General features: G+C 43.4%; 1 protein-coding gene and 1 long non-coding RNA gene across 3 annotated transcripts in view; one reads left to right on the forward strand and one right to left on the reverse strand.

Annotated features, from left to right (window-relative positions):
* Positions 1–17614, reverse strand: part of LOC118964910 (uncharacterized) — a 450019-nt gene that overhangs the window by 141310 nt on the left and 291095 nt on the right. The window lies entirely within an intron of this gene.
* The window catches only part of LOC110526161 (xylosyl- and glucuronyltransferase LARGE2s), a 216520-nt gene that overhangs the window by 121912 nt on the left and 76994 nt on the right, over positions 1–17614 (forward strand). Inside the window, exon 3 of the mRNA XM_090238199.1 lies at positions 4091–4157. The gene's annotated coding sequence lies outside the window, so the exon portion shown is untranslated. The remainder of the gene's footprint in view (positions 1–4090; positions 4158–17614) is intronic.

The raw sequence follows: 17614 nt of genomic DNA on the forward strand, positions 1-17614 counted from the left end.
AAAGTTATGGGCGTGGATCAGATAAACAGTCCGTATCTGGTGCTCGTTGTCTGTAGCTTATGCCTGCCCATACCATAACCCTACCGCCACCATGGGGCACTCTGTTCACCACATTGACATCAGCAAACCACTCGCCCCCACATCACCATATACGTGGTATTCGGTTTTAAGGCCGGTTGGACGTTAAATTCTCCGGCAACATTCCTGCAGTCAACATGGCAATTGCACGCTCCCTCAGACCTTGAGAGATCTGTTGCAACATTCACCTGATGTTGCAAGCACGTTCCCAGAACACATTCGTTCTGTTCCTGGAAACCCAATGAGAACGTTTGGGGAATGTTCTGTGGTGGTTGTTACAGATTGTGTGCACAACATTTTTAATGAATGTTTGAAGAACATTCGAAGGATATTTAATTTAAAACATATACTATATTTTTTTTAATCAAAAACATTCTTTGAAGATTCTCCAAAGGGAAAGTATTTGTGTTATTCCGTACAACATTATATCTCTTTCTAATTGGTTTAATTCTCAGGACTTTTATATACGTAGGTGGCAGGTAGACTAGTGGTTAGAGCGTTGGACTAGTAACCACAAGGTTGCAAGATCAAATCCCCAAGCTGACAAGGTAAAAATCTATCGTTCTCCCCTGACCAAGGTAGTTAACCCACAGTTCCTAGGCCGTCATTGAAAATAAGAATTTGTTTTTAACTGACTTGCCAAATTAAATAAAGGTAAAATACATGAAAATTAACTTGACAGTGATGAGAAAGTCATATAACTAGGCAGAAGCCCTGTCATCTTCTACTTATTTCTCTTCTATTCTACCCTCATGCCCCTTGGAATATTCCAATACTTTCTTACATACTGTATAACAGCTTTTATATGAGAGGGCTTCTCTAATGAAGCCCTGTCTTGTTGTCGCTGATCTAAGACCTCAAAACTGTGAGGATCCAAACTTTTAAGTAGATCTCCAGCGGGTGGAGGCCAGACGGGCGTCTGATTCTGTGCCAGCCTCTAAAAGAGGTTGCTCTGATCTTTATGCTGCAATTCCAAAGTTATGAATCTCAAATAGGCCGAGAGGGAAATCACCCTCACATACACTCAGCAGAGGACACGAGGTTGTGGGCTAACACAGTCTTGTGGTTGAAACCCAAGTCAGTCATATATGTCAGTATTCTGTAAGTACCCATTGCATTTGATCACTTTAAAGGGACAGTTCACATCTTAAACTTTCACTTAGGTGAATGAGTCCATATTCCACACCATCTGTTGAATAAATACTGCATGCTATCCTGAACAAAAATATAAACACAACATGCAACAATTTCAAAGATTACAGTTAATATAACAAAATCAGTCAATTGAAATATATTCTATGGATTTCACATGACTGTGCAGAGGTACAGCAATGTTTTGGCCCATAGGCCCAGCCACTTGGCAGCCAGGTCCACCCACTGGGGAGCTAGGCCCAGCCAATCAGAATTAGTTTTTCCCCGCAAAAAGGCTTTATTACAGAGAGAAATACACCTCCCATCCCCCCACCACCTCTCCTCAGATGATCCCACAGGTGCAGAAGCCGGATGTGGAGGTCCTGTGCTGGCGTGGTTAAACGTGGGCTGCGGTTGTGAGGCCTGTTGGACTTACTGCCAAATTCTCTAAAACAATCTTGGAGGCAGCTTATGGTAGAGAAATTCATATTAAATTCTTTAGCAACAGCTCTGGTGGACATTCCTGCAGTCAGCATGCCAATTGCACTGCTCTCTCAAAACATGAGACATCTGTGGCATAGTGTTGTGCGACAAAACTGCACATTTTAAATTGGCCTTTTATTGTCCCTAGCACAAGGTGCACCTGTGTAATGATTATGATGTTTAATCAGCTTCTTGATATGCCACACCTGTCAGGTGGATGTATTATCTTGGCAAATGAGAAATGCACACTGACAGGGAGATATATACATTTGTGCACAAAATATGAGCGTAATAAGCTTTTTGTGTGCATTTTGGGGAATTATTTATTTCAGCTCATGAAACATGGAACCAACACTTTACATATTGTTTTTATATTTATGTTCAGTGTTACGCGCATTAGAAGAAATCTGCAGGCTTAAATCCCACATAAATAGGACAGGTTAGCACTATCTATTTCATTTCAGTATTTCCAAGAGTCATCGGACTCCTTTCATACCAAAAAGACACCTGATGCTGCACATTCCTCTGGCAAAGAGTTATATCAGGCAGCATTAAAAATTACTTTATGCTTGGAAAGCGATTGGTCATTCAGAAACTAAAGATCAAAGAAGTCCTTTGAAGAATGAAATTAGGCAATTTGTTCCGACAGGCATCTGGTAATACAAAAAGTGATTATGTAATATCAACACAATTAAGCAATAAGGCATGAGTACCCAGGGATTATCGTGTGATAACTCCCGACTAAGGCTGTTCTTAGGCCTGAGGCGAAGCCAAGGGCTTGGAAACAGCCCTTAGGAGGGAGTTATCATATCAAACGTGAATTCTCAGGTGCAAGGGCCTTATTTTTCTTATAAAACATTTGCCAACATATACAAAAATAAGATGAATTACATGTTTTTACACACAGACATATACACACACACACACACACACACACACACACACACACACACACACACACTGAGACACTGACCTTTGAGAAAGGCCTTGAATTACAGGAGTGAAGGGGAAAATGAGTGGATAGTTCCGATGGTCGTGTGTGTGTTTGTTGTTGGAATCAAAGTAGGAGTCTTGTCCTTGAGTGCTTTGTTGTGTTCTGGTGAAGCTGCTGTCGTTATGTAGCGTAGTTATGACTGAGTTTCATGTCAGTGCAAGCCTTAGCCCATAGAGGAGAATGAATGTCCTCCCTCGCTGATGCTAGAAGCCCATGCAGGCTGTTAAAGTTGTATGCACACATACATATAGTAAACACACACACACTCTCTCCCACACTTCACCTCCATTGAATCTGCTCATATTTGCTCACAGATTCCTCTGCCCATCACATCCATCCATCACATCCAATGCCTTTTATTGGGCCCTCTCTCCTCCTATCCCAGAATAATCCACTAGTCCTGCTCTGATGGGCATACACAGGCACATACAGCCCAGCCCACAGTGCCCACATCATCAAGACGCCAACTTTGATGTTCGTTCGAGCGTGTCACATCAAAAAGGTTCCCCTGCTGGGATTACTGGAGTAAGAAGATTAAGGTAATTGGGGGGTTGCAGAGGTGGAACAAAAGGTTTCCCGTTCTAAGGTTTCCTGTCAAAGAGACGGATGAAGTATTCTACGGGGGGAGAACAGTACAGTATGTCTCTGAGAACACTGAAGTACTGCACAGTGGGTTTCAAGACATACACACAAAGTCAGTGCTCTGGGTCATTGGTGGGTTAGGGTTTTGAGGTTGTTGTCGTACATTTATGTTCGGGGTTTATGTGAATCAGCTGTTTATTCACAAACTGGGATTGGTGTTGGGAGTATTTTTTTTATCTTTTCCTCAGGGAGCTTGTTTGGACACGTACAGTACCAGTCAAAAGTCTGGACACACCAACTCATTCCAGGGTTTTTCTTTATGTTACTATTTTTTATTTTTTGTGATGGTGTGGGGGTGCTTTGTTGGTGATTTGTTGGTGACACTGTCAGTGAACTACAGCGAATAATTCAAGGCACACTTAACCAGCATGGCTACCACAGCATTCTGCAGTGATACGCCATCCGATCTGGTTTGCGCTTAGTTGGACTCTCAAAAGCATTCCAGGTGAAGCTGATTGAGAGGATGCCAAGAGTGTGCAAAGCTGTCATCAAGGCAAAGAGTGATTACTTTGAAAAATCTAAAATATATTTAGATTTTTGTTTCGTTTTTTTTTGGTTACTACATGATTCTATATATGTTATTTCATAGTTTTGATGTCTTCACTATTATTCTACAATGTAGAACATTTTTTAAAAATAAAGAAAAACCCTTGAATGAGTAGGTGTGTCCAAAAATTTGACTGGTACTGTATGCGTTATTATGTGCTCTGTTTGTGAGTGAGTATATACTAGATCCTGATTCATGCGTGTATGTTTTTACAGGCTGGAGCTGAAGCTACGTTGGGTGTGTAAGGGGTCTACTGAGTAGCACAGAGGCAGAGGCATAAAGGTAAGACTGGGATGCTAATACATCACTCTGCTTTTCAACAGGTCTAAAGAACATACACAGCTTACTACAAATAAGTAGTGAGTGTGTGATTGGGCACATGGTCATATTTGGTTCAGAGAGATAGGGAGAAGGAGGAGGGGAGAGACACTCCTGAAATCCACTGTGTGCTACCGTTTAGTTTTTTTGAGTGACCGGCTGCCTCAGTCTTTGATTCCCTCAGGTGTGTTTGTGTGTCTGTGTGCCGTGTGTGGGCTCACGTGTGTGCCTTCCATGTGTGTTTGCTCCTGTGTGTTCAGTCAAGTATGAAATTACTCTTTTAGTTACAATCTATTTGAACTTTATTGACCGTTCCATTGAACTAGTCTGAAATCAATCATTCTAAAAATCATTACCCTAAACATGTTCGGTTAAGCTGATTGATGGTTTATTTTAATGCTTGCCGTTTCATTCCACACTTACTGTATGATCAATCTCATTATTGAGCTCCGTATATTTTCTTCTCCTTGCTAGCACACTCTAATAAAAAGCTTAGTTGTGTGTGTGTGTGTGTGTGTGTGTGTGTGTGTGTGTGTGTGTGTGTGTGTGTGTGCGTGCGTGCGTGCGTGCGTGCGTGCATGTGTGTGCGCGCGTGTGTGTGTGTTTGTGTGTACACATCAGTGAACGCTACAGTAATCTCATTCCCAGACACTTCGCCCAAATGTGCAGGTCTATTGGAGCACAGCATCAAACTTTGCATTCGTTAGGATACAACCTAACGTAGCAGGCATAAAACAAAACGGCTGAAACTAGATCCCCCACATTCTGGTCTTGACGAGAACCCTGGGGGCGGTTCTCCTCTGCACTGTTCAACCAATCCACTAAATGTGGAAGAGGAGTTAAGACGGAGTGTCGCCTTGTTGACGCCCGAAAGCGGAAGTCACGACCGAGGCGCTCTCTTCCATTTCCCCTGAAAACCTGAACGTCAAGGTTGTTGACGACCCCGCTAAGGCAAGGATACAAGGCACGTTATTCAATGGCTTAATCTGCCAACCAATCACCTCCCACAACACCTACCCCCCACGTGTCTAGGGCACCTCTTACGTTCAGCAGCAGCAACTGAGCTGTCTCGATACTGAAATGACTTGGCGCAGAACAGGCAGTTGCTGCTTCATTAAAACATGTTAATTGTGATAATGAAGTTACTACTGTAGCGAGCTAACTAGCTAGCTAGGTCATTGAGGAACATGTCATTCAGTGTTGCACTAGCGGCTTAGCTTCTCTTTCGTTTTATATCAAGCGGTTGGGTCAGTCATTGCTTCGTCCCACAACGAGCCATTTTTTACAGACAGATGGCTCATTGTTGAAACTTCCCTATCCTGGTGTCCTTGATCAACCAAATCTAAACTATTCGGTATCACCAAAATAACATTTCCAGTCAACAGAGGCATGTCCAATATCTCTAGGAACAATAATTGTGCTTGAATTTGTGTTTCGCTATCTAATGAACATGAAAAAACATGTTTTTATGCACAAACTCCCGTTTTCTGAGTAAGCTACCGCGTCATCTTCTACAGGTGGAAAATGGGAGACCATGGATGTAAAACGTGTTTTAAACGCTTATTTGCATAGTGAAGGGCACATTCAATCTGACAAATCGTAAGTATTTTTGTTATTGCTAGGTAACACGCAGAGATTGATGGGAAGAAGTTGCCCAAGTTACGGATTTGCTCAAATTAAATAAAATTCTCCAATAAAACTCCAATAAAATTCTATGGTCCCTCCCACTAAGGTCAATTTAGAATGGTTGATGTCTCAGGCTTATATGTGCTGTGCGCAATAACCTGGAAACGAGGTTAATGCTACAGTACCTCTCTGTTATCATACAAACAGAAGCTCAGTCTGTTGCTATGATGCATCTAGCTCCATGCTTGGACAAGCACACTGGCTACATTCAATTCAAACTATTACGAGTGCAGTTCAGATGCTAGGAGGCATCCACCTTGTTTGGCTCATCCCTAATTCAGCCATTTTATCAGATGTGAGTTGAAGCTACTGTACCTTTCTGTTATGATCTAAATAAGGTGCATTCACTATTAGAACATTAGGTTAGTGCTCCCAATGGTGGTGGTCAGAGTTTTTGACAAATGTATTTTTTTTGCCTCTGAGGCCTTGACACCTTTTAGAGTCTCTTTCACTCAGCTAGATATTCACATCCTTGTTACCGCTACGCTTATAATAAGTGCACCAACACGTTATTCACATTCTGATTAGCTATACTGTATGTTTGTAATATACGCACCAATAGATTTAATGACCCACTTAGCATCTGCCAACCTGTCAAAGCTTTTCCTAGCATTTGATGGTAATTGTGTCCATGTTAGTGTTTGTGCGTGCATGGCTGTGTGCATATTATTATGCCTATAGGTGTGTATTTGTATACAGTGTGTGTACATGCATGTGTGAGTGAGCCCGTGTGCCTGTGTGTGCCTGTGTGTGTGCCTGTGTGTGTGCCTGTGTGTGTGTGTGTGTGTGTGTGTGTGTGTGTGTGTGTGTGTGTGTGTGTGTGTGTGTGTGTGTGTGTGTGTGTGTGTGTGTGTGTGAACATGCCGTCTGGTGTGTATCCTCTAGTGTGCCCGTTATCAGTTTTACATCTACATACCGTACAGATGTAGGATCTTCATTTGAGCCTGTTTGCTACATCATGAATATAATCCTGCAGCAACAGGAAATGTGAATTATTATATAGGTTAATTAATGGACATTTTTGTAGGGGTTGATAAATTTTTTGTAAGGGAGTTTTTCAGTGGAAAATTCAAACTTCAGAAGCCTTTTTAAACAACACGTTTTAAAGGAATGTTCTCCTGCAACAGGGTGGTCAAATGAAGATCCTACATGTGTAGCATTGGTGACGGTGTGGTTCGTTAGCTCATTTCATTCACACATACTAATCATATACGGTTAAAGGGACAACAGAAGGTCATCATTTGCATTCTCTGGGCTTGAGTATCATCACAGCAGAGATTATTTAAACCAGATAAAGCACTATTCTCCTGTGGTATCTCGCTATTCATGTGACGTGGGTTTGGAGTGTGTGTGTGTGATTGTGTGTGATTGTGTGTGTGTGTGTGTGTGTGTGTGTGTGCGTGCGTGCGTGTGTGTGTGTGTGTGTGTGCGAGCATGAATGTGTGTACTTTTGTGTGTTGTGAAGGAAATGTCATTTTTTTATCAAGAAACGGTCTTGAAAATATTAATCTTGTCTTTAGTGTCATAAACAATCCTTGGTTCCTGCCTGTGCCTCGTAAAGATATAAGAGGGGACCGTCATGACCTCATCGTTAGGACCATCTGTCAGAACGACCAGAATAATGTTCTTTAAGTTAAGATAGGAGACGGTGCCAGACACATGCCGGAACCAACCTTTTGAACTATGCCTATGTGACGTGTCTGTAACCACTATATAAGGGAACTAATGGGACTGCCCCATTGGAGCTGAGTAAGGAGGAATTCTGAAGGAGGAATTGCAGAAACTCAGCAACCCATTAATTACACAAGCAAACATCAGACAGGCAAATAAACACATTAACATCAACTTGTCATGGTTCCACCTGTCACCAGAGGGGGGAACCATCCTAGAGACAATTATGACACTCAAGTGTGTTCTATTACTCATTGTGATTTCCCCTTTAAAAGAGGTGTGTTTTTTGTTTCTCTTTGCAGAAGCTTGAATTGTTTACCGTGTGCTGTCGTTTCCTGAGTGAGTTTTCGAGACATATTGTTCAGTTTTTTTTTTTTTAATTGTACTGTAATCCTGCGGCTACTGTTTTCATTTGTCCTTAACCACTGATTCCTCGTCTGGTCTCTTCTCTGCACCTGGGTCCAACCTCACCACGTCACACAACTACGTTGAGTAATAGGCACTAGAACTGTCCTATTAAGACTGTGTCAGTGTACTGTGTACCAGTGGTACTTGGGGAAAAAAGGATTTCCTATGACCCATATGACAGATAGCCCTGCCATCTTTAGTCACTTCTGCTACAGTAGACTCTCTCCATCTCACAGTCTAGACCACAGTAAGCTTTGTGTCCACTTCATTTCACCCTGCTTTGCTGTGTAGAAATATTGACTGTTAGCTTTTTCTCCTTATTCCTCTTGCAAGGGGCTAATGAGGCATTTTACCTGCCTGATGTCAGTGGCTCTCAGTGGCTTTCTGCTAGGATCAGTTGAGCGTTTAAGAATTTGCAAGTTGTCTTTTCATTAGGAAGCTCAAAAACCAACAATCTGTGGAGAAAACCAACTGAAGCCATTGACAATGTGGTCTGCCTCACAAAAATAATTGTAGGGGTAACACTTACCCCAGGATGAGACAGAGCAGGAGAAACACAACAGTAGTATGAGACAGTAATAGCTGTGCTGAGTTAGTTTAGCCTCTCTGTCTCTCTCGGGACGATTAGGCTATGTAGAAACTAATCCCTCTCTCCAATTCCACGGAAAAATAAAGGAAAGAAAGAAAAAACGAAAGCCGTGCAGCTCTCTCTAACCTGAGAGGAAGTTTTCTGGTCGGGGAGTTACCGTGGAAACGGAAAGGGAAGGTAACCAGAACACCCTCCAGAGGGATTAGAGAGGGGATGAAGAGAGAGAGAGAAAGACACAGAGACAGAGAATGAATGAATGAATGAATGAATGAATGAATGAATGAATGAATGAAGGAAGGATTTTTTACAGAAGGGATGAGGAAAGACAGATGAGATTGAGGAGGAAACAGAACAGAAGCAGAGAGAGTGAAAGAAAGGTCAATAAAACTGACAGCAGCATGTCAGATTGTCTTTGAGCCCTCTTGGGTGATCCTTCCTCTCTGATACCCATCACGGAACACATTATATTAGCCATGTTTCACCCCTGGTGTGTATTGAATAGAGGGAGATTGAGCATCGAGAATGCACCTCCTTGTCCAAACAGCTAGGCTGCCCACAACAGCTGAAACAGAACAGTACCTAGCCAATTGCTTTGGCCTAGTTTTATCGGGCCCGCAATCTGGAGGCCACGCAATGCAAGCCTGTGTACGTGGCCGAGACTGCCAAATATCAGCGCCACCAGCTTGGACCTACACCCGAGGCAGTCCAAGGATACCACGAGGGGCTGGTATTTAAGCAGCTTCTCGGCAAAGGCCTGTTCCATGTTGCCGTCAAATGAGCAGCCCCCTTCCAAAATGAGCACCTCCCCCTGGCCTCCCTCCACAACAACAATATCGTATTTGGCACACAGAAAAACATATAATCAACATCAAATCAGCTTTCCCTTACAAGATAATGTTTATGCATGTGTGCTGTTGGTGAAAATACATGTCAGCATGTCAGATTGCCTTTCAGGCCTCTTAGGAGATCCTTCCTTTCTGATACCCATCATGTTACACATTACGTTCGTCATGTCTCACCCTTGGGGGGGTGTGTGTGTGTGTGTGTGTGTGTGTGCGCGCGCATGTGTGTGTGTGTTTGTGTGTGATTGAACTGATGGTAATTTGTCCTATGCTGTTTATTCTGTAATTCTCTCTGTGATAAGCTGTAAACCTCACACACACACATACCGCTCCCTTAATAGACACTGCCATCAAAAACAACACCCACTAAAGACTACGAATGCCTATAAACAAATCTCATAGCCAGTGAGTGGCAGTACTGCTGGCTGACTATAAAGGATGGTACACATAGAGAGAGAGCGTGTGTGTGTGTGTGTGTGTGTGCGTGCGTGCGTGTGTGTGTGTGTGTGTGTGATGGGAGAGTGTTGAGGAGTTCAGCAGACACTGTTGAGGCAAGACAACAGATGTTTTTTATGAGGATGTTTCATTCTCTATTGGGCTCTCATCTGACCTAGCTTCACTATATATACAAAAGTATGTGGACACCGGTCAACTAGAGCTGACCCGGTCAACTGTAAGTGCTGTTATTGGAAAGTGGACATGTCTCGGAGCATCATCTCAGCCTCAAAGTGGTAGGCCACACAAGCTTACAGAACGGGACCACCGAGTGCTGAAGCACATAGCCCGTAGAAATTGTCTGTCCTCGGTTGCAACACTCACTACCGAGTTCCAAACTGCCTCTGTCCGTGCAATAACTGTTCGTCGGGAGCTTCATGAAATGGGTTTTCATGGCCGAGCAGCTGCACACAAGCCTAAGATCCCCATGCGCAATGCCAAGCATTGGCTGGAGTGGTATAAAGCTCGTCGCCTTTGGACTCTGGAGTAGTGGAAACGCATTCTCTGGAGTGATGAATCATGCTTCATATGGCAGTCCAACGGACAAATCTGGGTTTGGTGGATGCCAGGACAATGCTACCCTGCCCCAATGAATAGTGATAACTGCACATGTTGGTGCAGGAGGAATAATGGTCTGGGGCTGTTTTTCATGGTTCAGGTTAGGCCCCTTAGTTCCAGTGAAGGGAAATTTTCACGCTACGGCATACAATGTCATTCTAGACAATCCTGTACTTTGAACTTTGTGACAACAGTTTGGGGAAGGCTCTTTCCTGTTTCAACATGACAATTCCTCCGTGCAAAAAGCGAGGTCCATACAGAAATGGTTTGTCGGGATCGGTGTGGAAGAACTTGACCGGCCTGCACAAAGTCCTGGCCTCAACCCCATCGAACACCTTTGGGATGAATTGGAACACCGACTGAGAGCCAGGCCTAATCGCCCAACATCATTGCCCGACCTCACTAATGCTGTTGTTGCTGAACGGAAGGAAGCAAGTCCCCCAGCAATGTTCCAACATCTAGTCAAAATAATTCCCAGAAGAGTGTAGGCTGCTATATCAGCAAAAGGGGGGACCAACTCCATATTAATGCCCATGATTTTGGAATGAGATGTTCGATGAGCAGGTGTCCACATACTTTTGATCATGTAGTGCATCTTAAAGGACAGTTTGGTTACTTTATAGCCAGTTATTATGCTGCTAGAAAATATGCACTACTGTAAGATTTGATATTTTATCATTTTTATTAGTCATACTGTACAGTTTTTCGTTTTTGTCATTTTGAAGCTTCTGTATTGCCTTCTTCTATTGCATACTACGATTTCAAGGGTAGTTAGCCTGCATTTAGCTTACTTAGCTGGCTATCAAGCCCAGACTAAGCTTAGTTTAAATATAGTGCTTATTATGTCATACATTTTGAGTGCATTTCACAACAGTCCAAACAAAATGTAGGCCTGTGAGAAGAACACAACATTTATTATGACATTTACAGGCAAATTATTGCGGAATCCTAGTCTCTCAGCCTATATCTTTGTGGCTAACGTTAGCAAAGCTAGCTAGCGAAGTACTGTAGCTAAACCTGCAGCATCGGAAATAAAGACAAATACAGCCTCAGCGACTGTCCATTCAACCATCCAACAACACTGGATGCCTATGGGAACTAATACAAAGTATTACGTTTACAAGTAATTCAATACAAAATGTAGGCTCTTTGGAAAGTGCACAAAGGCTGCTGGAGCTGCTGTATCACATTCGTGGAAATGGAGATCGTTCTCAGGGCAGATCTGGCGGTTTTGACGAGCAGAAGCGACTTCGTAGTGTGTTAGGAGAAGTGGATGAACGCACTAATTGTAAGTCGCTCTGGATAAGAGCATCTGCTAAATGTCTAAAGTGTTAAAAAAATCTGTGTGTGTGAAGTCAGTGCGTTGTAATCAACTTGCTCTGCAGTTTTGTTTGAAGGGTAATAGTACAAAGGAGAGAGTTTTGTCAAGAACATTTCTCCACCCAATGATGACAGTTAGCCAATATGTCATTTTTATTGAATCTGTGGAAGCATTTTTACCCCTGCTCATGTATTGGCTAGCTGTCTCTTGATCATTGCTCTGCTCCAATCTTTTCACAAACTCTGCATTGTTTTGTGTGTGTGTGTGTGTGTGTGTGTGTGTGTGTGTACGTTCCCTGCGTGTGTGTTTACATGTCTACACATGTCTGTATAGAGTAGCTGGTGGATTGCTTTATTGTGGCATTTACTGGGATGACAGGGCCGCCAAGGTGAACCGTTATTAGAGTGTGAGTGGCATTCTCTTGTTCTGTAATAAAAAGTCTGCAACAATAACAGAGGATGGACCTGCTACAACTCCAATAGCAATTCCCTTCCTTGAGTTGGGGAGCAGCTCTCACTCTCACTCTCTCTCTCTCTCTCTCTCTCTCTCTCTCTATCAGTATTCTTATCTGCTCCCACCCGTTCCTCTACACTCGACATCCCCCTTTAAACTCCTCTCCAATCGATCACCTCCATATCTTTTCTCCATTTCCCACTACCATTATCCAATTTATCCTGTGCGTGAGATGGGACTTACTTGGGGTATAAAGATGCATCCCACTTCCCCTCTCAGTCCCTCTCAGCCCTTTCTATCCCCTGTCACTTTCCCTTTCTGCCCCCTCCTTCCCTCTACCCACTCCTTCATCGGTCTCCTTCCCTCTCCCTCTCTCTCCTCAGTTCCTCCCCATCTCTGTCCCTCTCTCTCCCTACTGTTTGCCCCTGTATGTCCAGTGTGGCCTTCTAGCGTCTGTGTGGAGTTTTATTGGAGGTGGATTAAACGGGTGGAGTTGTAATGAGATGCCTCATTTACTGCAGGAGTATGAATCTCCATCTGCCCGTGCTTTTCGGAGGACCAACGCACACATACACATGCACTCGCGCACACACGAACACTCACGGAGCAGGTGTGCATAGGGGGCTCCTTGTGGAGTCATTCTAATCGAGTCAGCTGCCTATATCTCTTTGTCTACACATGGAGTGAGCGAGGAACTGGAGAGGTAGAATAAAGGGAGTGCGAGAGAGAGGAGAGAGACAGAATAAGAGAATGAGAGGGGGATAAAAGTGAGAGGAAAGTTATTAATGTCAAACAGATAGTGTCCGAATATCCATTCAAGCGTACTACATACAGTTGAAGTCAGAAGTTCACAAACGCCTTAGGCAAATACATTTAAACTAGTTTTTCACAAATCCTGACATTTAATCCAAGTAACCATTCCCTGTCTTAGGTTAGTTAGGATCACCACTTTATTTTAAGAAAGTGAAATGTCAGAATAATAGTAGAGAAAATGATTTATTCCAGCTTTTATTTCTTTCATTACATTTCCAGTGGGTCAGAAGTTTACATGCACTCAGTTAGTATTTAGTAGCACTGCCTTTAAATTGTTTTGCAGCAACTTTGGGAGTATGCTTGGGGTCGTTGTCCATTTGGAAGACCCATTTAACATCCTGACTGATGTCTTGAGATGTTGTTTCTATATATCCACATCATTTTCCAGCCCTATGATGCCATCTATTTTGTGAAGTGCACCAGTCCCTCCTGCAGTAAAGCACCTCCACAACACAATGCTGCCACCCCCGTGCTTCACAGTTGGGATGGTGTTCTTCGGCTTGCAAGCCTCACCCTTTTTCCTCCAAACATAACGATGGTCATAATGGCCAAACAGTTCTATTTTTGTTTCATCAGACCAGAGAACATTTCTCCAAAAAGTACCATCTTTGTCCCCATGTGCAATGGCAAACCATAGTCTGGCTTTTTTATGGCAGTTTTGAGGCAGTGGCTTCTTCCTTGCTGAGTGGCCTTTCGGGGTTATGTCGATATAGGCCTGTGGATATAAATACTTTTGTACCTGTTTCCTCCAGCATCTTCACAAGGTCCTTTGCTGTTGTTCTGTGATTGATTTGTGCTTTTCACACCAAAGTACGTTCATCTGTAGGAGACAGAACGCATATCCTTCCTGAGCGGTATGATGGCTGCGTGGTCCCATGGTGTTTATACTTGCATACTATTGTTTGTACAGATGAACGTGGTACCTTCAGGCATTTGGAAATTGCTCCCAAGGATGAACCAGAGGTCTTGGCTGATTTCTTTTGATTTTCCCATGATGTCAAGCAAAGAGGCACTGAGTTTGAAGGTAAGCCTTGAAATACATCCACAGGTACACCTCCAATTGACTCAAATGATGTCAATTAGCCTATCAGAAGTTTCTAAAGCCATGACATCATTTTCTGGAATTTTCCAATCTGTTTGAAGGCACAGTCAACTTAGTGTATGTGAACTTCTGACCCACTGGAATTGTGATACAGTGAATTATAAGTGAAGTAATCTGTCTGTAAACAATTGCTGGAAAAATCACTTGTGTCATGCACAAAGTAAATGTCCTAACCGACTTGCCAAACTATAGTTAGTGAACAAGTCATTTGTGGAGTTGTTGAAAAACGAGTTTTAATGACTCCAACCTAAGAGTATGTAAACTTCCGACTTCAACTGTGCTTAAACTGCATATACTGTATGCACTCATCGTTACGTACTATTTAGCATGTACTGTTCAGTATGCAGTATGCAGTATGCTACGGCCGCAACGCAGTCACGGTTCCTGACTGGCTGGGTAGGTGGGACGGGGCCGTGTGTGTGTTCGTGTATTTTTCCAAATTCAACAGAATTTCATTTAACTAGTCTGATGATAGCTCATTTCCAATTCCAATAATTTTTCTAAACTCTGAATTGTATAGGAATGGATGTATCAGCCTACTTAGGCTGGTTGGAGGCAGACTATTACATTTGACCTACATCGTAGCCCACAAAGCCCATATATCCTTTTAATAAGGGACTGGAGACAGAAACAGATCATTTGGTTCCATTTCAACATATGTGTTAGTGAAACCCAAGTCCTGTTACATATATCAATGAAATTCACCAAAACTTTTCAATTTTTCATATCAAAAGGCTATTGCACAGAAAAACGTGGACAGTCAGGCGCATCAGCAAATTTCCGAGCCGCTGGACAGCAACATAATTAACTAAAGCACTGATCACTGGTCATGAGATCAGAATGACTGTTAAGACTTGATCCATTAATTAAATAATTAAATAGGTAGCCTAGCGTACAAAACTAAAACAATCAAACTGATTTGAACACATTTTTAGGAAAAGAAAAACTACTTAGCCTATATTTGAACACCACCACAAAAGCTTCGCTATTCGGCAACTTTACAATTAAGTCACTTAGTTTTGTTGTTTGGCTACTTGAAGAGAACTAGGGCCCATCACTCGCAGCCCACCTCTTCCAATGCATTGTGGAAAAGTGTGCATCAAATTCTACTAGATGAAGAGCCGATATGAGTATAACATCCTGGCATTTAAACCCACGTACTTTAAAACCTATTTTCGCATGCTGAGAATGCTTCATGTGCAGTTGAGTTGTTTTCCGTTATTCGTTTATCTCGGTAGCGCATCCCCATATCTAATTGATCAGCTGTTGTCATAGCCAAAATGAGTACGACATCCGGGCATTTAAAATAATACTAGACTTTCGAAATGTCGCATACTATCTACAGTACTAGATTTTTACCCCAAAGTCAGGTGACCCCAACCCCCCCCCCCCCCCCCCCCCCCCCCACTTTTCCATTCCCTCCACTTCACCCAGTGCCACTTTTGCTGATTGTGTTGCGATGGGATGATTAGGCCCCCCCTCCCCCATGTCATGGTGGGGTTGGCTTAGTTGACACGTACTGCCTCGGACTGCTCTCCTCCTCCACTTCCCTTTGTCTCATTTTTCTCTCTATTAAGAGCATTGCGTTTCCTTCACACTCCTGGGTGCCAGTATGTGATACATTATAGATGTGTGTGTCTGGCGTGTGAGTCTGGCATGTGTGAGAAAGAGCTCTTTGATCTGGAGAGCTTGTCTTGGAGTGTCGAGAACACACACACACACACACACACACACACACACACACCAGTGTTAAAGATGGCCATTAGAAGAGCCACTCTGCCACCTGGAGACTCATCAAGTATTGACCATCTGGACCTGCGGCTCGAACGGAATACACACTTCTCACTCATACACACACACGCACACACACATACACACACACCAGTCGAGTGTAACGGAGGGCACCATGATAAGGGCAGCAGAGCAGCAGGGAGTCGGACCATGGAACACTGCTCATGGGCTTCTGGGAACCTCGTCTCAGAGAGAGGAAGACAGAGAAAGAAATAGAGAAATAGAGAGAGGTAGAAAGAGAGAGGGAAAGAGAAAGTGATACAGGGATGGGCATTTCTCCAGTCCTCCAGCTGTCCCGGAGGCATCCCATCACTCTCCGGTGCCTCCCTCTTGACCCGTGTGGGCGATCAGTAGCCCTCTGGAACAGACTCACAGCATAATCATATCTCTTACCATGTTTATAGTAAGGAATAGGATAGATAAACAAAACTAACCCCAATTTTGTTTATTTGGTCATGGAATATATACACTGAGTATACCTAACATTAGGAGCACCTTCCTAATATTAAGTTGCACTCCCCTCCTTTCCCCCTTTTGGCCCTCAGAACAGCCTCAATTTGACGGGGCATGGACTCTACAGACCCACGCATACACACGCACATGATAACACACGCAGTATACACAGATTTTGTGTTGTAGATATGTGGCGGTAGAGTAGTGGCCTGAGGGCTCACACGTAATTTGTTATGAAATCTTTTGTGTAATGTCATGTTGTTAGTTGTACATAACTGCCTTAATTTTGGGAACCCGTGTTCGAGACTGAATCAATGTACTCCCCGCTGTCCTTTACTATACTCACACACACGTAAAATGTATGCACGCACACAGATGCCTACTGTACACGTATACACACACACAGCAGTGGAGGCTGCTGAGGGGAGGACGGCTCATGATAATGTCTGCAACGGCGCGAATGGAATGGCATCAAACACATGGAAACGATGTGTTTAACGTTGTTGATACCTTTCCACTTATTCTGCTCCAGCCATTACCACGTGCACGTCCTCCACAAATAAGGTGCCACCAACCTCCTGTGACACACTGGCACACACACACGCAAAATGCACACAAAATGCACACACACACGCACGCACGCACGCACGCGCGCACACACACACACACACACACACACACACACACACACACACACACACCTGCCCTGCTGTCCAGAGTGACTGTACAGCCATGACAGTGCCATATGGTCTATTAGCATTTGCACTCTATTCTCATCCCATATGGTCTATTAGCATTTGCACTATATTCTCATCTCGCCTCACCGCGAGTGTGTTTGCACGTCCATGCGTGTGTTTTAGTGTTTGTGTGTGTGCGTGTGTGTATACGTGTGTTTCTGAAAAGGTGAGGGGACAGATTTTGGAGTTTAGAGGAGCAGAAGTTTAAGTGTCAGAGCACAAAGTGTCTTTGTATCTGTGCTGTTCTTGAGTGGACCTCTTCTCTCTGAATTATTTGTGATCGTGTGACTGTGTTCTGCTCTCTCTACAAATGCAGCCGAAAGGCTGAGCAATGTTTTTTTATATACGGAAAGACTTGCTACGTCACATTCTGTCTGCGTTCTGTTGCTGCAGTGTTTGTCTGAGACCTACTCGGATGCAGACACACATGCAGATGCACGACACAAACACAGAGGGAGAGAGAGAACTGTTGTCTGCTACTTTTTCATGTGGTTTTCTGTCG

This window comes from Oncorhynchus mykiss, chromosome 6 (assembly GCF_057628025.1).
Source record: "Oncorhynchus mykiss isolate SJ-2025 chromosome 6, ASM5762802v1, whole genome shotgun sequence".
Lineage (NCBI taxonomy): Eukaryota > Metazoa > Chordata > Actinopteri > Salmoniformes > Salmonidae > Oncorhynchus > Oncorhynchus mykiss.